Below are 23,948 nucleotides of genomic sequence, written 5' to 3' on the forward strand. Positions count from 1 at the left end.
TGTGCCATAGACAAAGGGATTTCAAAACAGTAAAAGGAAACTGCCCTTGAATGGGCCCAGATGTTGGAAGCAGACAAAAACTTCAAAGAAACCATGCTGGAGATAAAGGTATGATAATATTTCATCAACTAGAGAATGAAGAAAGTATTTTAAAAGAACCAAATGGAGAACTCTGGACTTGAAAAGTATAACTTCAATGAAAAAAAATCATGAAAAGGACTCAGTAGATTTTAACTTACAGTAGAATCAGCAAATGTGGAGACTTATCAATGCAGATAATACAATCTGAAGAACAGGAGAAAAGGGAATGAAGAAAAATAGCTTCAGAGAAATGTATCAACATATGTGTAATGGGAGTGCCAGAAGGAGAAAAGGAAAACAGAAAACTTGTTAGAAGAAATTATGCTTAAAAATTCCAAATCTGGTATAAAAAAAACTGAGAAAAGTCGGATGTTTAACTGAGAGAGCCACCCAGGTACCCCAAGGATTTTATATTCTTAAGAAATGAAACCATATGTAAAATTATGATTATGCAAGAAATTAGAGAATGTTGTAATGAGTAATCTAAACAAGCTTCAGACAACCAGGAAACGATTGGAGAAATTCCAATATAAGGCTTGGAAGTATTTAGTATATTTATCCTTAAAACTAAGTCTAATCCTGGTCAGCAAAAATTGTAGAGTAGGCAATTCCAAGGGCACACTTTCCCCTCCCCACCCCACCCCCCGACAACTGAAAAAAATCAAGCATAAACTGTCAATTAACTTTTACATAATTATGGAAAACTGTCAAAAGTTAACAACCAAGGAAATGCTGAATCAAGAAAAAAATTTAAAAACAGTAGGAAATCTTTTTGGCATTTTTTATTTGCTTTGTCCCACCCCCTTTCTGAATGTTTGGTGGTCTTGAAGACAGCCTGCATTCACAGTGTGGGATCCTACTCCCTGATGCTGGAGAAAGCAGAGTAGACTTTATTCTCAAAGAATTGTTTGTTCTTACCTGTCTGGGCACTACTTGAAGGACTGACACAGGGAAACACATATTTGTTTTGCCTAACTCAGAACCCCAGGAAGAAAAGCAGCAGGCATTCGTCAAAAACTTCTTAAGGTAAATGGGCAACATGCAGCCACTTGGGACAAAAGATTATATAATTGAAGCATACAATAGAGCACCAAAGCCTGTGAAGAAAAGCTGATGAGAGAATTTCTTTGGGAATATTAAGACATTCAAAGTTGCACTTTTACACTGAAGAATTTCAGGAGTCTTGTGAATGTCCAAGATAGAGTGCATGGTCTGAAAGGACCAGAGAAGACTCTAAGCTTTCACTTCAGTGTAATCTCTATGTTCAGTTAAAGCAAGAAATAAAAGCTAAGGCAGAGGTGTAGATATTCTGACCAAGCGTTGTACAAATACCCCAGTACAGAGTCCATCTGAAGAGTGGCATAGGCTTTTATTTGTGTCTTTTTACCCCCTCCTTCCTCTCTCCCTTAGGGTATTCAAGGAAAGTTCATTAAAACACTAGCTGAACACAAGCTAAAGGTATAGAAGCTTCAACTTCTTTATCCATTCATCTGTCAATGGACATTGGAGCTCTTTCCATACTTTGGCTATTGTTGATAGTGCTGCTATAAACATTGGGATGCATGTGTCCCTTCAAAGCAGTACACCTGTATCCCTTAGATAAATGCCTAGTAGTGCAACTGCTGGGTCATAGGGTAATTCTATTTTTAATTTTATGAGGAACCTCCATACTGTTTTCCAGAGTGGCTGCACCAGTTTACGTTCTCACCAACAGTGCAAAAGAGATACTCTTTCTCTGCATCCTCGTCAACATCTGTTGTTGCCTGAGTTGTTAATGTTAGCCATTCTGACAGGTGTAAGGTGGTATCTCATTGTGGTTTTGATTTGTATTTACCTGATGCTGAGGGATGTTGAGATTTTTTTCATGTGTCTGTTAGCCATCTGGATGTCTTCTCTGGAGAAGTGTCTGTTCATGTCTTTTGCCCATTTCTTCACTGGATTATTTGTTTTCTGGGTGTTGAGTTTGATAAGTTCTTTGTAGATTTTGGATACTAACCCTTTATCTGATATGTCATTTGCAAATATCTTCTCCCATTCTGTCGATTGCTTTTTAGTTTTGCTGATTGTTTCCTTCACCATGTAGAAGCTTTTTATTTTGATGAGGTCCCAGTAGTTCATTTTTGCTTTTGTTTCCCTTGCCTCTGGAGACGTGTTGAGTAAGAAGTTGCTGTGACCAAGATCAAAGAGGTTTTTGCCTGCTTTCTCCTTGAGGATTTTGATGGCTTCCTGTCTTACATTTAGGTCTTTCATCCATTTTTAGTTTATTTTGGCAATTTTTTATAAAACTAAACATGCTCTTACCATATAATCCAGAAATTACCCTCCTTGGTATTTACCAAAAGGAGTTGGAAACTTATTTCCATAGCAAAATGTACACATGAATGTTTACAGCAGCTTTATTCATAATTGCTAAAACTTGGGAGCAGCTATGGATGTCTTCAGTAGGTGAATAAATAAATAAACTGTGGTACATCCAGCCAAAGAGTAGTATTCAGTGCCAAAAAGAAATGAACTATTAAGCAATGAAAAAACATGAAGGTAATGTAAGTGCATATTACAAAGTGAAAGAAAACAATTTGAAAAGGCTACATGCTACATGGTGTATGGTTTCAACTACATGACATTCTGGGGAAACAGTATGGTGAAGACAGTAGAAAGATGAGGGATTGCCAGGGGTTAAAAGGGAGGGAGGCATGAAAAGGTAGAGCACATTTAGGGCAATGAAACGACTCTGTTTGATACTATAATAATGACTACATGTCATACATTTGTCCAAACCCATAGAAAAGTCAACACCAAGAACGAACCTTAATATAAATTATGGACTTTGAATAATGATGTGTCAATGTACGTCATCAGGTGTAACAAATGTATGACTCCAGTGGGGAATGATGATAATGAGGGAGGCTGTGCATAGACCTCTATACCTTCCACTCAATTTTCCTGTATACCTAAAAGTGCTCTAGGGGCGCCTGGGTGGCTTGGTCGGTTGGGCGTCCAACTTCGGCTCAGGTCATGATCTCACGGTCCATGAGTTCAAGCCCTGCATTGGGCTCTGTGCTGACAGCTCGGAGCCTGGAGCCTGTTTCAGATTCTGTGTCTCCCTCTCTCTCTACTCCTCCCCTCTTCATGCTCTGTCTCTCTCTGTCTCAAAAATAAATAAATGTTAAAAAAAATTTTTTTTAAAAATAATAAAAGCGCTCTAAAAAAATAATTTCTATTTTTAAAAAGAGAGAATATCTCAAATTAAGCTAACATTACATCTTAATGAAGATTGTAAAGGAAGAGCAAACGAAACCCAAATCTACCAGAAGGAAATACACAAATGTGTGTACCTGCATGTTCACAGCAGCATTATTCATAATAGCTAAAAGATGGAAAGAACCCCAAAATCCATCAATGAATAAATGGATAAACATTGTGATTCATGTATCCATTATAGTATTATTCAGCCACAAAAAAAATAATGAAATACTAATACAAACTATAACATGGATGAGCCTCAAAAGCATTATTCCACATGGAAGTAGACACAAAGGTAACATATTGTAGGCTTCCATTTACAGGAATCCAGAATAGGTAAATCCATAGAGCACACAGGTGTTTGCAGGGGGCTGGGAGAAGAGAGAATGTGTAATGGGTATGGAGTTTCCTTTTGGGGTGATGAAAACATGAAACTAGATAGAGCTGTTGGTTGTATAATATTTTGAATGTACTTAATGTCACTAACATGTACACTTCAAAATCATTTTTATGGGAAGCCGGAGTGGCTCAGTTGGTTAAGCATCCAACTCTTCATTTCAGCTCAGGTCATGGTTTCACAGTTCATGAGTTTAAGCCCCACATTGGCTCTTCACTGGTGGCAGAGAGCCTGCTTGGGATTCTCCCCCTCTCCTCCCCTGGTCACACATGTGTGTGTGTGCACTCTCTCTCTCGCTCTCAAAAATAGATAAATAAATAAATAAATAAATAAACATTTTTTAAAAAATAAAATCATTTTTATGTTATGTGAATTTCACCACAATTAAAAAAAAAACTAAATTCAAGTTGTGGAAATAAGAGCTACAGAACAGTGTGTAATCATTATGTGCTCTGACAATATAGATACAATACACTTTTTAACATTTATTTACTTTTAAGAAGCAGAGAGAGACAGGGCATGAGTGGGGGATGGGCAGAGAGAGAGGGAGATACAGAAACTGAAGCAGACTCCAGGCTCTGAACTGTCAGCACAGAGCCTGATGTGGGGCTTGAACTCACAAACTGTGATATCATGATCTGAGCCGAAGTTAGACACTCAACAAACTGAGCCACTCAGGCACCCTGATACAATACAATTTTTAAAATGTTTTATTTATTTCTGAGAGAGAGAGATTGCAATTGAGAGCACACATGAGCAGGGGAGGGCAGACAGAGACGGAGAGAGAGAAATCCAAGCAGGCTCCATGCTGTCAGCACAGAGCCTGACATGGGGCTTGATCTCACAAAGTGTGAAATCATGACTTGAGCTGAAATCAAGAGTCAGATGCTTAACTGACTGAGCCACCCACGTGCCCCACATTACCCTTTTTAAAATAAGGAAAGGATAAAGAGTATCTAGAATAAACTTACTAGTTGCCTTATAGGTGGGCATTAGTTCAAATTAGAGGCTCAGGGAAGGAAAGAAAAAAGATTATTACTGCCTAACTTCAATGTTCAAATTAGGGAAACAACAGTCACTAAAAGAGAAGAATGAAAAGTTTTATATAAAGGTTTATACGAATAACCATGAGAACAAAAATACAAACATTTCTTTTATTTATTTTTTTTTCAACGTTTATTTATTTTTGGGACAGAGAGAGAGCATGAACGGGGGAGGGGCAGAGAGAGAGGGATACACAGAATCGGAAACAGGCTCCAGGCTCCAAGCCATCAGCCCAGAGCCCGATGCGGGGCTCGAACTCACGGACCGTGAGATCGTGACCTGGCTGAAGTCGGACGCTTAACCGACTGCGCCACCCAGGCGCCCCACAAACATTTCTTTTAAAATGTTATATTTTATTAGTTATTTTTATAATTGAAGTGTATTCAGGATTTCTCTTTAGGAATATTGCCATATATGAAAATCCCTTTGAGTTATATATTAAAAATTTCCTTCTCTTTCCATTTTCTTTATAGTCACTAATTATGCCTATGTATGTACTCTGTATCTATAATTTTCTCTCTAATCCTTTCTGTTTAATTCTGTTTAATACACTCCTCTTTCTCAATTTTGTTCTCCACAGTTCTTCCCAACTTTTCAGAATCTCTTTTTCTGAACCCAATATGCCATTATGGCAGGTTAAAGATAGCTAAATGTCTTTGCTTTGATACCCCTCCCTCTAAGAGGTGAAGGTCTCACTCTCTTAATCTTGAAGCTGGGTGAGCTTTGTAAACTACAGTTGACCCTTGAGTAAGGTGAGGACTAGGGGCACCAACTTCCCATGCAGAAGATTCACATATAACTATGTGAACTATATAACTATATAACTATAACACATATAACTACTCCAAAACTTAACTACTAATAGCCTACTACTGACCAGAATCCTTACCAATAACATAAGCAGTTGATTAACACATATTTTGTATGTTATATGTACTATATCCTGTATTTCTATGATAAAGTAAGCTAGAGGAAAGATATTTTAAAAATCATGAGGAAGAGAAAATACATTTACAATACCACACTGTATTAAAAAAAAAATCCACATGTAAGTGAACCCATGTAGTTCAAACCCATGTTGTTCAAAGGGTCAGCTGTATTTTGACCAATAGAAGATGAAGAAGTAACCCTGCAAGTTTCAGGTCTCAGCCTCTTTTAAGAGACAAACAGCTTCTACTTTCTAACTCTAAATGCTTGCTTGCTTGCTTTTAGAATATGGCTACCATGTTGTGTGGACACCTGCAGGCCATAGGTCCCAGTAGTCCTGTGGAGAGACCCATGCAGCCAACAAACCTGGCTTAGTTTTCAGCCACCAGCTAGTAGCAAGTTGCCAGCCATGTGAGTGAGCCATTTTGGAAGTGGATTCTCCAGTTCAGTTGAACTGCCTGATCTGATGCCTCATAAAGAAGAGATAAGCCAACTCTGTTGAACCCAGAAAAATTGCAGATTTATAAAAGCATTATTTTGTTGTAGTTTTAAGCTTCAAAGATTTGGGATAACTTGTTATACTGTAACAGACAACCAAAACACCCTTCCTTTTATTTCACTCTTCAATGTGTTAACCTCATTTCTGACAGAGATCTCATTTTTTTTAAACCAGAATTTATTTTTCTAAGCCTGTCTCTGTTTTTGACACTTGTTTTATAAGTGGTAACTTGTAACCAACTTCAAATAACTTATTAAAAGATTTAAAATATGTGAGGATAGGATTGTTCTAAGTTTTTATGGTTTTGATGACTTAAAAAAAATTTTTTTTAATGTTTTATTTATTTTTGAGACAGAGACAGAGCATGAGCACTGGAGGGGCAGAGAGAGAGGGAGACACAGAATCCGAAGCAGGAGCCAGGCTCTGAGCTGTCAGCACAGAGCCAGACGCAGGGCTCGAACTCACAAACCATGAGATCATGACTTGAGCCGAAGTTGGACGCTTAACCAACTGAGCCACCCAGGCGCCCCTTGATGACTTTTTCTGATGAAAGATCTTTATCTGTCATTTGTTTTTCCTATTTTTTCTTTTATTATTAATTTTTTAGATAAAGAGAGAGAGCAGGAATAGGGGCAGAGAGAGAGAATCTTAAGCAGGCTCCACACTCAGCACAGAGCCTGAAAGCAGGGCTCAATCCCACGACCCTGGGATCATGACCTGAACCGAAATCAAGAGTAGGACGCTCAACTGTCTGAGCCACCCAGGAGCCCCATTATCTTTTTCTTTTGTTTTCTTTTCTTTTTTTTTTTTTCAACCCTGTGTTGGTTCCTTTCTAACAATTCTAACAATCCTTTCTAACAATTCTAACAATTCCTTTCTAACAATTTCTAACAATCTTTAAATAGAGGAATTCTTGAAACTGTTCTTTGCAGGAGTTTTAGAAGAGACCGGTACTGGGTTCCAGGCTAGCAAGAATAGGATACAAGATTGTGTGTATCAATGACATATGTTCACTTTCCCTTCTCCCAACCACAAGAGATTAGTATCTCTCACACCGTTTACAATGCAGAATCTCTGTTCCAGGCTGCTTTGCTTCCTGGACAAATGGTCTCAGTGTGTCATTTATCCTTGCCTCTTCCACGTCTTTTTGGTAATAGACTAAGTCGAGGGAGGCACATGACACCAGGGTGGTTGGGGTTTCCCACCAGGTGTTTTACCACCCTTGCTGGGCCTTTTCCTGGAGCACATACTGAGGACTTGTGTGCAGGTCATTCCCAGAAGCCGCTGCTGCACAATCTTCATTTCTTGGACATTTATATTAAAAAAAATTTTTTTTTTTTCAACGTTTATTTATTTTTGGGACAGAGAGAGAGCATGAACGGGGGAGGGGCAGAGAGAGAGGGAGACACAGAATCGGAAACAGGCTCCAGGCTCTGAGCCATCAGCCCAGAGCCTGACGCGGGGCTCGAACTCACGGACCGCGAGATCGTGACCTGGCTGAAGACGCTTAACCGACTGCGCCACCCAGGCGCCCCTATATTAAAATTTTTAATGCATCTTAAATTCTTTACAATTTTGAATCATCTGTGTTTATCAAATACCCATTTATAATGTAATACTCTAGGGGCGCCTGAGTGGCTCAGTTGGTTAAGCATCCGACTTTGGCCTAAGTCATGATCTCATCATTCCCGAGTTCAAGCCCCATGTAGGTCTCTGTGTTGACAGCTCAGAGCCTGGAGCCTGTTTTGGATTCTGTGTCTCCCTCCCTCCCTCTCTCTCTCTCTGCCCCTCCACCACTCACACTCTGTCTCTCTCAAAAATAAACTCTAAAAAGAAAAAGAAAAAAGGAAAAAATTTATAATGTAATACTCTATTTGTATTGTAAATGAAGGGAAACCAAAATATATTGGTTTTATGCTTAGTTCAGACTGTAAAAACATAAGAATAAAAGAGTAATTGTACTAGGTAGATTAACTGGAACACTCAGCTGAGGAACAATGAATCGGCTTGCCATAAGGACTAATACCTTCACAAGAGTTGAAGTCCCTTATTCACTCGTGCCAGTATCACCATCACCTAAATGGTGACCAGGCTGAATCCTAGTGCCAAGTGTACCTAGCCTTTCATTGTGCTGAAGTGCTTAGTAAGGAATGCAGACAGGAATAGTCCCAACTTCTTAACACAGACTACTATTCCAGACTTTTGCTTGATCTCAGTTGAAAAAGATAATGCTAACACCAAATTCTTTCTTATTTTTTTTCATATTCTTATTTTGTTATTTAAATTCAAGTTAGTTAATATACAGTGCAGTATTGGTTTCAGGAGAATTTAGTGATTCATCACTTACATATAACACCCGATGCTCATCCCAACAAAGTGCCCTTCTTAATTCCCATCACCCATTTAGCCCATCCCCCAGCCCACTGCCTCTCCAGCAACCCTCAGTTTATTCTGTGTATTTTTAAGTCTCTTAAGGTTTGCCCCCCCTCTGTTTTTATCTTATTATACTTTTCCTTCTCTTATGTTTATCTAGTTCCATCCACATTGTTGCAAATGGCTAGATTTCATTCTTTTTGATTGCTGGGTAATATTCCATTGTGTGTGTGTGTGTGTGTGTGTGTGTGTGTATATATATATATATATACCACATCCTTAAATTTTTTTTCAATATTTATTTTTGAGAGAGAGAGAATGTGAGCAGAGAAGGGACAGAGAGAGAGACAGGGAGTCACAGAATCTGAAGCAGGCTCCAGCCTCCGAGCTGTCAGCACAGAGCCCGACACGGGGCTTAAACCCACAAACTATGAGACCATGACCTGAGCTGAAGTCGGACACTTAACTGACTGAGCCACCCAGGCACCCCAGTATACCACAACTTCTTTATCCATTAATCAGTGGACATTTGGGCTCTTCCTATACTTTGGCTATTGTCAATAGTGCTGCTATAAACATTGGGGTGCATGTACCTCTTTTAATCAGCATTTTTGTATCCTTTGGATAAATAACTCAGTGAAATTGCTGGGTCATAAGATAGTTCTATTTTAATTTTTTAAGGAACCTTCATACTTTTTTCCAGAGTGGCTGCACCAGTTTACATTCCCACCAGCAGTGCACAAGGGTTCCTTTTTCTCTGCATCCTTGGCAACATCTATTGTTGCCTGAGTTAATTTTAGCCATTCTGACAGGTGTAAGGTGGTATCTCATTGTGATTTGGATTCGTATTTCCCTGATGATGAGTGATGTTGAGCATCTTTTCACGTGTCTTTTATCCATCTTGATGTCTTCTTTGGAAAAGTGTCTATTCATGTCTTTTGCCCATTTCTTCATTGGATTATTTGTTTTTTGGGTGTTGAGTTTGATAAGTTCTTTATAGATTTTGGATACTATTTTTTCTTATTTTTAAGCTCCATTTTCCTTTAATAGCTGTAGGTCTCAACCCCAGCACACCTGAGGGATATGTCACATCTGTCAGTGCATTTGCTAACTGTTACAGTGACTCTTAATCCCAAGTGCACGGTTTTTCAAAGTGTGTTCCACTGCTGTGTACATGCAACAGAATCTTAGACAATACTTAGGACAGTATTGTAGTCAATTGTTAAAGACTTAAGACATCACCTCAGGTGTACTGTATCAATCTTTAGGGTTGAGATCAGGGAATGAGCCCCTTTAAAAAAGCCCGTGGTCATCAAGCTCCACTTTGAGAACCATTGGCTGGGACATTGTATCGGAGTTTGAGAAGTTGAGACTGAAAACTCTCACTAGGCAATTATTATCTTCACCCCCATCTCCACTTCTATCATCTGAAAATCAATGACAAGGCTCTGAGCAAGAGTTTCTCTTTTGATAGCTCTCAGTCATCTCCGAAAATCTCCACCAGTCTTCCATTTCCCCAGTTCATCTACTGCTCAGCAGTGTGTTCCCTTGTCAATTTGTGTGGAAGTTGAATATGTAGCCAAAACATGATTTTCTGAACTCAGCAGTGTCTGATTCTTAAGGTGCAAACTTGAGATTCTTCATCAATTCCTATGAACAGAGTCCGCTGTGTTCTTGAAAGTTGTATTAATGTTATTTTGTAATGTAGCTAACCACTTACTCCTTAATAAAAAGTAAACTGAACTTTAAAAAGACAAATTGCTTAAGTACTGGCACTTTTATTTATCTTTGATAAAGAGCCTACGGGGACTTTCCCAGAGAAACTTAATCATCAAAAGGTTGATCCAACTCAAAGAAAAAAAGCAATGCAGAAACTACCTAAAAATTCAGAAATCTAACAGGTAATAAAATGAAGTTATAATACATCTAATATTTCACTGTAGCATTTAAAGGCCATGCTTCAGGTTTGCCACAGTTCAGTTCTATTTTAAGCTTCCTCATCTATTTTTATTTCTTAGGAAGGGACTCATTTGCTTTTGTTACAGGTTTTTGCTCTTTGCGGATAAATATTGCCATTCTGTTCCTTGGTAATTGCACTCTAAGAACATGATGTAATCAATTGCATTAGGTTTGGAACTATTTTTACACAATATTTGCATTTACCCTGGCTCTCTGATGTTTACAAGTGATATTATGTTTACTTTTTGAGAAAGAATGAGAGGGGGAGGGGCAGAAAGTTTGCAGGTGACAGAGAATCCAAAGAGGGCATCAGCAGCAAGCCCCAATGCAGGGCTCAAACCATGAACCATGATAATCGTGGTCTGAGCTGAAGTCAGATGCTCAACTAAGTCACCAAGGGACCCCTTGTCAAGTGATTTAAATCAATGCTATTACTCAGTGTGGGCCAAGACAGGCAGCATCAGCATCACTTAGGAGCTTGGTAAAATTGCAAATTCTCAAGCCCCACCCCACACTTACTGAATCAGAATTTCAGGGAGGCAGCAGTCTGTGTTTCAACAAAGCTTCCAGGAGGTCCCAATACACGCCACAAGTGTGATTCTAGCAATTGTGAAAGGATTAAGCCTTGCACTAAGAAAAAGAATATCTACACTTTCCAGTTGATAGTGTATCTGTGTTTTGAAAATCTCATATTTGGGAGCACCAGGGTGGCTCAGATGGTTAAGTGTCCGACCCTTGATTTTTGTTCAGGTCATGATCTCATGGTTGGTGAGTTTGAGCCCTGCAACAGGTTCTGAGCTGACATCTTGGAACCTGCTTGGGATTCTCTCTCCACCTCGCTCTCTGCCCCTCCCTCACTCACGCTTGAGCACTCTCTCTCTCAAAATAAATAAACTTTAAAAATCTTATGCTCGGCCAGACCAATAGGTTTCCACTTTAGTGCCAACTCCTTTTTTGGACAAATTTTTGGGGATGGGGGATACTGTTCAAAACACTTTATTGCTTTCCCCAGTGACCAGAAATTGGCAGCATTGAGATATAATTCATATACCATACAATCCACCTATTTAAAATGCACAGTTCAATGGTTTTTAGTGTATTCACAGATAATTGCACATGTGGATATGCAACCATCTCTATGGCCAACTCCCTTTAATTGGTAGGTAGTAGCTGACTAGAGCATGGTAATAAAATTCAGAGGTCATATCCAATCTTGGCCAGAAAGAGTGCTGTGATTAATGAGCCATGTCTGCTTTGGTTATGGAGTTGAAGAATTGTGGCATTTGGGACATTTATTTGCCATAACTACAAATACCCTCATTTCGAATGCATTTAGGAAGGCAGCAGAATTTGGTTTGGGTGAAGAAAAAACAACAAAAATCCTGAAACAATACCAATAACAGCAGCAAATACCTGTGCCTTCAGGCCACAAAAGGAGGCCAGCCCTAATGTTGATGATTCTTGAGGAAATCATAAATGAGACTGAGTTGACCCAGAACATGTGGTCAATGCTTATGCTAACCAAAGCTCTGATCTATTGTGTTTATATACCCTCAGTATCATTTGGCTTCATGAAAACAGATCTTGAACACAGAATGACACTGAATGAAATTTAAGACCCCAGTTGTTTTTGAAGTGTGTATAAGGTCCTCTAAATGCCTGTAGATTTATTGGAACAAGGGTCCTACCCCAAAAGCTATTTGTTGAACACATGGAAAGTGCCCTTACTTGGTGATTTCATTCTTCTCCTGACATATATATGCTCGAAGAATCAGGAGAAAAAAGATTTTAGGCAAAGAATAGTGACTCGGAACTACTTTTACATATACCATCAGTGCAAGGGGAAATTGCCTGGGGAAATACTCCATTAAATTGCACAAAACAAGAAATATTAATACAAAAGAATCTATTCTGAAAATGAGCTGATCCACATGTTTAATTCTTGGATTCCCATATTCAACTATTTCAGAAGTCTGTAAATAGACTTTATACCAAAAATATACTGAACATTGCTTAGTGTTCACATTTATAATTCGAAGAGTTTTAGACTTTGCTCCTCTGGTCATTATTATAAACACCAATTATCTCTGCATATTATTAAAGAAAAACAATTGCTAATTGCTCATTTCAGATTGTGCAGATATAATCTATCTTCATATTTAAGAGTACTGTGATAAAAATTATTTATATGGTTGTAGAACTTTTACTTCAGAATAAACTTAATAAAAAATATATATAACATATATATATATGTAATATATATTTCTAAGAGGGACAGAGAGAGTGTGTGCACATGGCTTGAGCACCAGTAGGGAAGAGGCAGAGGAAGAGAGGGAGAGAGAGAATCCCAAGCAGTGAATTTAATCTTGGCTTGGTATATGGCTATGTAGTCATAGCAATAAGCCCTATATATATGTAGATATCTTTTTAATTTTAAGTTTTCCCATTTGGGCCTCAAAAAGTGTGTTATGTAATTAGGGCAAAAATTATCACCCCCATTTTGCAAATGAGAAAACTGAAATGCCAAGAAATTAAATCTTTTATCCTGTAAGGTATCTACTTCTGGCCTCCAGTTTGCTCATCTATAAACAGGTTGGTGTCGAGGTTGGAGTTAGATGGTCTATAAGCTTCTTTTTAATGTTTATTTTTGAGAGAGAGAAAGAGACAGAGCATGAATGGGGGAGGGGCAGAGAAAAAGGGAGACACAGAATCCAAAGCAGGCCCCAGGCTCTGAGCTGGAGCTCAGCTCAGCATAGAGCCTGAAGGAAGGCTCGAACTCAAGAGCTGTGAGATCATGACCTGAGCCAAAGTTCAGATGCTTAACCAACTGAGCCATCCAGGTGCCTCTGTAAGCTTCTTTCCTTTAAAGTAAGTTTATTTCCTTTAAATATGTAAGGGTTTAGTTATTCTATTTCAATATTCAAAGCAGCCCTGCAGAACACATTTTACTTGATGCCAGAGCAAACATAGCCAAAGTCTTCACACTTTGGGTAAAGGTTCACTAATTATGCTAATAAAAGCAAAGTTGGTTTGAGTCAGGGTTTTTCAACCTCAGCACTTTTGACATTTTGGATTGGACAATCCTCTGTTATAGAGGAGTTGTCGGTCCTGTGTATTGTTGGGTATAGGTGCACTGTAGGGCATAGACATTATTCCCTATCCCCCTCAAGACCAACTTAATAAATAATGTGGCTGAATAAAAGAAAGTAACATGCTGAGAATGCAGACAACTGACCAGTGAACCTTTCAGAGACCAGATGAGGAAATACACCTTGTTCCCCTGCACCTGAGCCCTTGTCCCAACCATTTTATATTGTCTTATCTGAATTACACTAACAGAGACAGTTTGACAATGTTTGCCACAATTGTGAGGCAGTATGTATTGCCATTAAAATATTATTTTCCAAATAGGTTTCCTAAGAGTATTACCCAATTCTTAGTTAACAATGAAAAGAGTTCCTTCTCATTCCAAACAAAAGCCACAGGAAAGTTCTAATACTGACTTAACTCTAACTTGTTCAGTCATATCCACTGAGACAAAAGGATACCCCTTTGGCCAGTCCAGTTAACACAGTGGAAAGGCTGGAGACTATAGGGTTCTGGAACTGGCTCCTGAGAAATCTGTCATATATTCCTTAATGCTCAAACCAGTTCTGCCCATTGACCCAGGTCTTCAGATTTTATATGATATTTGAGTTTGGATAACTCACCTGTCCATTTGACTGTTTTTCTACTTTTTCTGTTCAGCTCTAGAGGAGAGGTACCCCTTTATATGAGTGTGGTCAAATAACTACTCTGCTTTATTAAATGAAACCTCTTCTAGGCAGGACACAGTTTTAGTACTGATCAAAGAGAGACTAGAAGCACAGTAGCAAGGGATGTAGGTCTGAGTGAGGGCAGTACCAGAAAACATGGAAGACAACCAAGAAAGTTGCAGGAGATCTTTGGGAAAAGGGTGGGGTATGGGGATTAATTGGATGTGGTGCTCAGGTGATGGAGGTGGGAAGAAGGAAAGGGTAGTTTAAAATAACTCACCTGAGTACTTCTTAACCACTCTAGGAGATCCAAGGAAAGAAGTGGTCATGAGGCGGGGAGAGAAAAGAATACAAGAGGAATTTTTAAAAAATTAAGCATATACAGAGGAAGGAGGGTGTAGATTTATGAAAACTAAGAAAATTTGAAAAAGGAGCATTTAATTAGCAGTTCTAAATGCTGCAAAGGAGTTAAGGTGGAAGAAGTCTAAGAAGAGGCAATGCAAAAGTCATCAGCAATTACCAAGGGAACCAATTCCACAGTGCCTATTTTCATTACCTGCAAATTGAAAAACATGGCCACATGATGGATTTTGATTGAGTTATGAACCTATTTATATGCAGTCTTTTCAAAGGTCCCAAAGCAAATCATATGTGTTTGATGAATCACTACTATTGAATAAAAATATGTAATAAAATGTAACTACCCTGGAAAACCCATATTGTACTGTCACAATTGTGACTGGGACAGAAATCAAATATTGAGGGATTATAGGAATGAACTCAGGCGCAAGAAGGGAATAGGTAAGAGATAGGAATAATTTTAGAAAAATTTAAAAGGGACGGGAGAAGCCACTCCCCAGGTTGTCAGAGGCAGGCTGGAACTGCTCTTGCTGAGGGGGATCTGAGGTACCCTGCAGAGATCAGGATAGTCTCTGCACTTGTTCACAGAATATAGGCAATACTGTTAATAGGCAACCTGCACACTTTTCATCAGACTAACAATGATTTTGATGGTTGATCTGCTGAGAGAAGATAGACATTTGAGGGTAACATTGAAATGATTGAATTTGCATGATCCAATTACTGTATCTTAAATGCCTAAAGGAAAGTGGGGTGGGGGAAGACTTGATTGGCCATTTTTATTGTTAATTATTTTTCTGGTTACAAGAGCAAGAAGGTAAACAACAGTCAATCATAGAAATATGAAACATGACAGGGAGGAATGTCCTGTAATCTCCTCTTTCACTGATCACGTCTTTCAAGATTTGGTGCATTTCCCCCAAAATTTTCATTTTATAAACACATACTAACTTTTTATTAAAAATGGGATAATTCAGTACTTTCTGTTCTGCAACTTGCTTTCGCCCCATTCAACTATATAGTTTGTACATTTTCCCACATCAGTACATGTAGAGCCACCTTTCTTTAATGAATGCAAAGTCTTTTGTTGTATAGATACTGTATATGAAAATATTTCCTAATCAGTCCAGAATCTCTGGACTTTTCAACTTAATACCCCAAATTCCTTATTTATGAAGAACTTGTCCTGTGTCTTTCGCCCCACAGAAGTAAAATGTGGAGCTCTGAGCTGGCAAGATGGGCAGTGCTTTTCTTCCCTCTCTTTCACAAGAGAGGAAGGTGTAGCTAAGTCTCTAAATAAGACCTCTCCACAAAAAAAAAAAAACAAAACAATCTTGATCATAGCACCAGGTTTTGTGTGATTATAAAATGCAAAGCACGTATTACACATTATGAAATAGACTGAATAGCTATCTTAAATTTAATTGTATGCTTAAAAAAGGAAAACACTGAATATACCACTCCCACTGAAAAGTCTGAGGGTGAGCATAAAAATTCTTCAGCACTTCCAGTTCTAAAGTATGTTCCAAGTAAAAGGATTACTTGGGAAGCCATCCCACAGAATAAAGGATATGGGTTAGCTTCGTGGGAAGGGGTTGGTGAGTTGAGAGAGCACATGTGGCTCCCTTTGATATTTTTTGGTGGTACAGATCATTGAGGCGGCTTCCCTTCCCTCAGAGCTGACTGCCAGGGTCTTTCCTCACTACTTTCCACTCCTTCTCTGAGTGGCCCCACACTCTTTAGTCTCCTCCTCCTCCTCCCAGTTCCATCCAAGCAAACAGTTAAGATGTGCCCCTTTCATGAAACTATCTGATTTTCTAGTCTTTCTTCCATTAAATGTATTGTGCAGGGAGGAGGGGGGTGCTCTTTTGCCCTTTTTTTTATTATACATAATATAAATTATTACTTCATGTATTTTTAAAACAACTGACTTAAATTTGTACTAGTCCTTAGCATCCTTATGGAGAAACCCATTTTATTTAAAACTGTGTTTTCTAGGGGCGCCTGCGTGGCTCAGTCAGTTTAGCGTCTGACTTCTGCTCAGGTCATGATCTCATGGTTTGTGAGTTCCAGCCCTGCGTCATGTTCTGTGCTGACAGTTCAGAACCTGGAACCTGCCTCGAATTCTGTGTCTCCTCTTCTCTTTGCCCATCCCATGGCTCATGCTCTGTCTCTCTCTGTCTCTCAATAATAAATAAACATTAAAAAAAATTTTAACTGTGTTTTCTAGGTTTTAAATTACACAATAAAAATAAGTTTAATCTTTTATAAAAACAAAAATACAATTAGAGCAGGCAGAATCTAATAAGGGGAAAATTCTCATCAAGAAAACTGGAAACAGGGAGTGACATCAGCAACATAATGGGCATAAGATGTCCCCCAGTTACTTTCTATCTATCTATCTAGAGAGAGAGAGAGAGATAGAGAAGAGAAGAGAGAGAGAGGGGATCCTAAGTAGGCTCCACACCCAGCATGGATCCTGATGCGGGGCTCAATCTCTTGACCATGATATCATGACCAGCTGAAGCCAAGAGTCTAATGCTCAACTGCTCAACCAACTGAGCCATCCAGATACCCCTCTCCCCATTTAAACAACTAATTAGGTATCCATCCATGAACATAAGTGCCACTTGTAAATTGTGGTATCCAGCACCCCATACCAAGGGACTTGGGAGAAGCCGGTAATAGGCATCGCATTCAGTAATAGACAGACTGTCTATTTTCTACAGGTTGTGGAACCAGCAGGAGCTGGAGAACCTGCCCCAACCCCTGTCACCTATGGTCAGGTAAAATTTGGAGGGTGCTGATGGGAAAGACACCCTCAGGCAAGACAGACTTTGTAGAAGTCCAGCCTTCCTGAGAGTTAGATTCTAACATATTGTTGGATAAATAAAATTTGCAGATTTGGATACACTCCAGAAGGTAAGAGGAATTTTGCCAGTGCTGTCCTCCCAAAGCAATACAGCATGGGGCTGAACTAGTTGGTAGTGAGCTCTCCCATCAAAGGTAAAGTAGAGTGTTGAGTGCCTAGCTACCCCAGCTGTGTAGCATACTGCTGGAAAACCCATTTCTCTACAACAGCACCAAGAATACAGAGGTGGGACCTCCAAAACTGGGGGGAAGCAAAGAGATCAAGAAGGCAGATAAGAATATCAAAGGGGGTTGAAAAGGGTATGAGCCCCTGGAAGAATCTCTCCTAGGATTTCCCACTCAGCCCATAGGCAACTGCCATCACCCAGAGTGCTGAACTTCACTCTGTATCCAGCTCTTAGTGTTTGTTCCTGAGTGCCACAGCCAGAGTGAGCTCCAGTATATAGAATGCTCTCAGAAAAATCAGGCCAATCTGTGGACTAGGGAGAAACCACAAACTTGGGTGGTAATGCCACCTTCTGGCAAATAAAGGAGAGGTTTCCAACAGCCAACCTGGTTAGTTCAAAGAACCAGAGAACATCAAAATGCTTAAGAATTCTGCCACAGTGGGAGTAAGAAGTATGGAGCAGGTGCATCCAAACAAAGTTAGAGAAAACCCAGATATAACAGGGCCAACAGACAGTATATCCCCTCTGAAACTAACTAGTAAAGATTTGAGGAGTTCTGCTACTTCAAATGCAAAAGCAGCAATGCAAAACTCTTAAGGAGCATGATGAAAGAAGCAAACATGTCATCATCTAAAGATAATAATCCTCTAGTAACAAATCAATTACATGGAATTTCACAATCAAGCTGATAAAGAATTCAGAGTCACTATTCTGAGATACTCTATGAGCTATAAGAAAACACACAACAACTTAATGAAATCAGGACTACATAAACAGAATGATAAATTTAACAAAAGAAGTCACAAAAAAGGATAAAACAAATTCTGGAGCTGAAAAATTCATTGAATGAATGAAATGGGAAAAAATGCCATGTAAACCAAGGGAAGATGGAATAAGTGAGCAAGAGGATAGGAACTTGCAAATAACCCAATGAGAAGAGAACAAAGAAAAACAAATGAGAAAGAGCAAAGAAAGCCCAAATGATCTATGAAATCCATCAAACATATAAATATTAGAATAATTAGTATTCCGCAAGGAGAAAAGATGGAGAGACCACAGAAGTTTATTTAAATAAAGAACTGAAAAGTTCCCAAACCTGGGAAAGACTTGGATGTCCAAGTTTACTAAGCTAATAGATCACCCTATTATCTCAATGAAAAAGAGATCTACCCCACAACTATACAGTCAACTAATCTTCAGCAAAGCAAGAAAGAATATCCAATGGAAAAAAAGACTGTCTCTTCAACAAAATTATGTTGGGAAAACTGGACAACATGCAAAAAAAAAAAAAAAAGAAAGAAACTATACCACTTTCTTATTCCATACACAAAAATAAATTCAAAATGAATGAAAGACCTAAATGTGAAACAGGAAACTATCAAAATCTTGGAGGAGAATGGAGGCAGTAACCTCTTTGACATCAGCAATAGCAACTTCTTTCTAGATAGGTCTCCTGAGGGAAGGCGAAACAAAAGCAAAATAAACTATTGGGACTTCACCAAGATAAAAAGTTTCTGCACAGTGAAGGAAACAATCAACAAAACTAATGGACAACCTACACAATGGGAGAAGATGTTTGCCAATGACGTATCTGATAAATAATCCAGTTTTTTTTAAAGGAAGACAACACAAATAGACATTTTTCCAAAGAAGACATCCAGATGGCCAACAGACACATGATGACTGACGTTAAGCATCTTTTCATCAGGAAAAGAAAAATCAAAACTACAATGAGATATCACCTCACACCAGTCAGAATAGCTAAAATTAACAACACAGGAAACAACGGAGGTCGGTGAGGATTTGGAAAAAGGGGAATCCTCTTACACTTTTACTGGGAATGAAAACTGGTGCAGCCACTATGGAAAACAGTATGGAGATTCCTTAAAAAGTCAAAAATAGGGGACACCTGGGTGGCTCAGTCAGTTAAGTGTCTGACTTCAGGTCATAATCTTGCAATTTGTGGGTTCGAGCCCCGTATCGGGCTCTGGGCTGACAGCTCAGAGCCCGGAGCCTGCTTTGGATTCTGTGTCTCCCTCTCTCTCTCTCTGCCCCTCTCCTGCTCATGCTCAGTCTCTATCTCTCAAAAATAACAAATATCAAAAAAAATTTTTAAGTTAAAAATAGAACTACCCTAGGATCCAGCAATTGCACTACTAGGTATTTACCCAAAGGATACAAAAATACTGATTCGCAGGGATACATGCACCCTGATGTTTATAGAAGCATTATTAATGGTAGCCAAATTATGGGAAGAGCCCCAATATCCATTGACTGATGAATGGATAAAGAAGATGTGATATGTATATACAATAGAATATTACTAAGTCATAAAAAAAAATGAAATCTTGCCATTTGCAATGATGTGGATAGAGATAGAGTATTATGCTAAGCAAAACAATCAGTCACAGAAAAACAAATACCATATAATCTCACTCATATGTGGAAATTAAGAAACAAAACTGATGAACATAGGGGGAAAAAAAGAGAGGCAAACTAGACAACAGACTCTCAACTACAGAGAACAAATGGAGTGTTACTGGAGGGGAAATGAGAAGTGGCATGGGTTAAATGGGTGATAGGTATTAAGGAGAGCAGTTGTGATGAGCATTAGGTGTTGTATGAAAGTAATAAATAGCTAAATTTTACACCTGCAACTAATATTACACTGCATGTTAATTGGAATTTAAATGAAAATTTGAAAAAAGAAAAAAAAACAATCTCTAGGGCAGCATACTGAAAATTTTAGGGTAGCGTACTGAAAGTTCAAAATGTGAAGGCACACCATGCCATTTCTTTGTCCTTGAAGGAAAAAACTCACAGACTAGTGTAATCTTGGCACTGAGCTGTGCTAGCAAGGGTGAGAGGCAAAGAACAGTAAAGTTTATCTGATCTTCTTATCCAATTCAATGTAGTTCTTCTCAGCTTTGTGCTTGTTTGGCATATTGCAACCTCTGACAAGGATTTTGACCTCTAGTAATGGCATTTTTGCCCTTAAAATATCATTAACTTAAACTGATGGTTATTCAAAGGGGTGGGTTGGGGAATGAGTTAAATAGGTGACGGAGATTAAAGAGTGCACTTCTGATGAGCACTTAAAAAAAAATTAATGTTTATTTATTTTTGAGACAGAGACAGACAGACCATATGTGGGTGAGGGGCAGAGAGAGAGGGAGACACAGAACCCAAAGCAGGCTCCAGGTTCTGAGCTGATAGCACAGAGCCCAATGCGGGGATCGAACCCACAAACAGTGAGATCATGACCTGAATCAAAGTCAGATGCTTAACTGACTGAGCCACCCAGGCACCCCTGTAATGAGCACTTTCTATGGAAATGTTGAATCACTATATTGTACACCTGAAACTAATATTACACTGTATACTAATTAGCTGGAATCTAAATAAAAACTTGAGAGACCTACTCTAACACACATTATAATGAACATGTCAAAAATCAAAGATAAGCAGAAAATCCTAAAAGCAGCCAGAGCCGGGGTTGGGGGCAGGGAGGCACTGGTCAGTGGGGGAGAAGGAGACAGAGGAGGAAGAAAAGATTGTAGCCTACAAAGGAACCCCCCAGTTGGGCTATCTGCTGATTTCTCAACAGAAACTCTACAGACCATGAGAGAGTGAAATGACATATTCAAAGTGTTGAAGGAAAATTGCCAACTAAGAATAACATGTCCAGCAGAGCTACCCTTCAAATATGGAGAAATAAAGGCTTTTCCTCAAGCATACTAACATTTGCATTATGGGGGTTACAGAAGAAGAGAGAAAGGGACAGTAAGCTTGTTTGAAGAAACAATAGCTGAAAACTCCCTTAACTTGGGAAGGAAACAGATATTCAGGTCCAGAAAGCAAAGAGAGCCCCAAACAAGATAAACTCAAGGACGCTTATGCCAGAATATATAATAATTAAAATGTCAAAGATCAAAGATAAAGAGAATCTTAAAAACAGTAAGAGAAATGCAACTAGTTACATACAAGTGAAACTCCATAAGGCTATCTGCTGATTTTTCAGCAGAAACATTGCAAGTAGCAAGAGAGTGGCTGGATATATTCAAAGGAAAAATATGAAAAGGAAAAAGACTACAAACAAGACTCTACCTGGCAAGATCATCATTCAGAACTGAAGGAGAGAGAAAGATTTTGTCAGAAAAACAAAAGTGAAAGGAGTTCATCACCATTAAACCAACCTTATAAGAAACATTAAATAAACCTTATAAGAAACATTAAAGGCCTTTACAATATAGAGCTTACAATATAGTGATTCAACACTTCATAGAACACCCAGTGCTCATCACAAGTGCACTCTTCAATCCTTCTTTAAGCAGGAAAGGCTGTTATTAGAAGAAAATTAGGAAAGAAAAGAGGTTCACAGGTAAAAATAAACATATAGTAAAGGTAGTAGATCAATCATTTATAAAGCTAGTATGAAGATTAAAAGGCAAAAGTAGTAAAATCAATTATATCTAAAAATGAGTTAAGGGATTTACAAAATAAATATTGCAAAAGATGACTTATACATAAAAAGTGGAGGCAGCAGTAAAAATGTAGTATTTTTTTTAAGTTTATTTTGAGAGAGAGAATGAGCAGGGGAGGGGCAGCAAGAGAGGTGGAAAGAGGATCTGAAGTGGGCTCTGTGCTGACAGCAGAGAGCCCAATGCAGGGCTTGAACCCGTGAGCCATGAAATCATGACCTGAGCAGAAGTCAGATGCTTAACTGACTGAGCCACTCAGGTGCCCCAAAATGTAGTATCTTTGGAATGTGTTTGAACTTAAGTGACCATCAACTTAATACAGATTGCTGTAAACTTAGGATATTATATATGAACCTTAAGTAACTAGAAATTGTACAAAAAATAAAGAGAAAGGAATCCAAGCATAAACACCAAAGGAAGTCATCAATTTCAAGAGAACAGAGAATAATAAGGAGAACTACAAAAACGACTAGAAAACAATGAACAAAATAGCAATAAGCATATATCTATAAATAATTTTCTTCAAATTTTTTATTTGGGGAGAAAGTGGGGAGGGGCAGAGAAAGAGGGAGACAGAGGGAGACTGCCAAGCAGGTTCCAAACTGTCAGAGCAGAGCCTGATGCAGGACTTGAGCTCATGAACCATGAGATCATGACCTGAGCAGAAGTCAGATGCTTAACAGACTGAGCCACCCAGGCGCCCCTCAAAAAGTTCTTTTTGTGGGACTTGAACTCATGACCTTGAGATCAAGACATGAGCTGAGATCAAGAGTCAGACGCTTAGGTCAGTTAAGCATCCGACTTCAGCTCAGGTCATGATCTCACAGTTTGTGAGCTCAAGTCCCATGTTGGGACTCTGTGCTGACAGCTCAGAGACTGGAGCCTGTTTCAGAGTCTGTCTCACTCTCTCTGGCCCTCCCCCACTCGTGCTCTGTCTCTGTCTCTCTCCCTTGAAAATAATTACACATTAAAAAATTTTTAAAAAGAAAAGAGAGTCAGATGTTGAAACAACTGTGCCACCTGGCTCCCCTCAATAATTACTTTAAACGTGAGTAGACTAGGGGCGCCAGGGTAGCTCAGTCAGTTAAGCGTCTAACTTCAGCTTAGGCCATGATCTCACGGTTCGTGAGACAGGTCAGAGCCTGGAGCCTGCTTCAGATTCTGTATCTCCTTCTCTCTGCCCCTCCCCTGCTCGTACTCAGTCTCTCTCTCAAAAATAAATAAACATTAAAAAACTAATGAACGTGAATAGACAAAATGCTCCAGTCAAAAGACACAGGGCAACTGAATGGATTAAAAAAGAAAAAAAAAAAAAAGACAAGGGGTGCCTGGGTGGCTCAGTTGGTGAAGCAAATTCTTCATTTTGGCTCAGGTCGTGATCTCACAGTTCATGAATTTGAGCCCCATGTCAGGCTCCAAGCTGACAGTGCGGAGCCTGCTTGGGATTCTCTCTCTCCTTCTCTCTCTCTCTCTCTCTCTCTCTCTCTCTCTCTCTCTCCGCACCTGTTCTGCTCACTCAGTCTCTCTCTCAAAATAAATAAGTAAACTTAAAAAAAAAAACCCAAGACCCATCTATATGCTGCTTACAAGAAACTCACTTCAGATCTAAGGACACATAACACACTAAAAGTGAAAGGATATAAAAAGACATTCCTTGCAAATGGAAGTAAAAAAAAAAGAAAAAGCCACAATAGCAATGCTTGTATCAGACAAAATAGACTTTAAAACAAAGGCTGCAACAAGAGACAAAAAGAGCATTACATAATGATAAAGGAATTAATCCAACAAGAG

The sequence above is a fragment of the Prionailurus viverrinus genome, chromosome A3, assembly GCF_022837055.1.
Source record: "Prionailurus viverrinus isolate Anna chromosome A3, UM_Priviv_1.0, whole genome shotgun sequence".
Taxonomy (NCBI): domain Eukaryota; kingdom Metazoa; phylum Chordata; class Mammalia; order Carnivora; family Felidae; genus Prionailurus; species Prionailurus viverrinus.